Consider the following 1,046-nt stretch of genomic DNA (forward strand, 5'->3'; position numbering starts at 1 on the left):
TCGTTATGAACCCTAGAGGTCAGCCCGGAGACCAATGAGGACTCTCTATGAACCCTAGAGGTCAGCCCGGAGACCAAGAGGACTCGCTACAGAGCAGCAGAAGCAGGCCGGGAGACCAACAGGATTCGTTATGAACCCTAGAGGTCAGCCCGGAGACCAATGAGGACTCTCTATGAACCCTAGAGGTCAGCCCGGAGACCAAGAGGACTCGCTGCAAAGCAGCAGAAGCAGGCAGGGAGACCAACAGGACTCGTTATGAACCCTAGAGGTCAGCCCGGAGACCAACAGGATTCGTTATGAACGCTAGAGGTCAGCCAGGAGACCAAGAGGACTCGCTACAGAGCAGCAGAAGCAGGCCGGGAGACCAACAGGATTTGTTATGAACCCTAGAGGTCAGCCCGGAGACCAAAGAGTACTCGCTATGAACCCTAGAGGTCAGCCTGGAGACCAAAGAGGACTCGCTATGAACCCTAGAGGTCAGCCCGGAGACCAAGAGGACTCGCTAGAAAGCAGCAGAAGCAGGCAGGGAGACCAACAGGACTCGTTATGAACCCTAGAGGTTAGCCCGGAGACCAAATGGACTCGCTAGAAAGCAGCAGAAGCAGGGAGGGAGACCAACAGGACTCATTATGAACCCTAGAGGTCAACCCGGAGACCAAGAGGACTCGCTACAAAGCAGCAGAAGCAGGCTGGGAGACCAACAGGACTCGTTATGAACCCTAGAGGTCGGCCCGGAAACCAAGAAGACTCTTTATGAACCCAAGAGGTTAGCCCGGAGACCAACATGATTCGTTATGAACCCTAGATGTCAGCCCGGAGACCAAGAGGACTCGTTATGAACCCTAGAGGTTAGCCCGGAGACCAACAGGACTCATTATGAACCCTAGAGGTGAGCCCGGAGACCAAGAGGACTCGTTATGAACCCAAGAGGATAGGCCGGGAGACCAACAGGACTCGTTATGAACCCTAGAGGTCAGCCCGGAGACCAAGAGGACTCGTTATGAACCCTGGAGGTCAGACCGGAGACCAAGAGCACTCGTTATGAA

The 1,046-nt window shown here is 54.7% G+C and overlaps 1 protein-coding gene and 1 long non-coding RNA gene across 2 annotated transcripts in view; both read left to right on the forward strand.

Annotated features, from left to right (window-relative positions):
* Positions 1-1,046, forward strand: part of LOC106949742 (SH3 and cysteine-rich domain-containing protein 2-like) — a 48,723-nt gene that overhangs the window by 40,173 nt on the left and 7,504 nt on the right. The gene's annotated exons all lie outside the window — the stretch shown is intronic.
* Positions 939-1,046, forward strand: part of LOC106949748 (uncharacterized) — a 3,196-nt gene continuing 3,088 nt past the window's right edge. The window contains exon 1 of the long non-coding RNA XR_001425446.1: positions 939-1,038. This is a non-coding gene — a long non-coding RNA (uncharacterized LOC106949748). The remainder of the gene's footprint in view (positions 1,039-1,046) is intronic.

This window comes from Poecilia latipinna, unplaced genomic scaffold (assembly GCF_001443285.1).
Source record: "Poecilia latipinna isolate Pla-1442-1.1 unplaced genomic scaffold, P_latipinna-1.0 Scaffold22, whole genome shotgun sequence".
Lineage (NCBI taxonomy): Eukaryota > Metazoa > Chordata > Actinopteri > Cyprinodontiformes > Poeciliidae > Poecilia > Poecilia latipinna.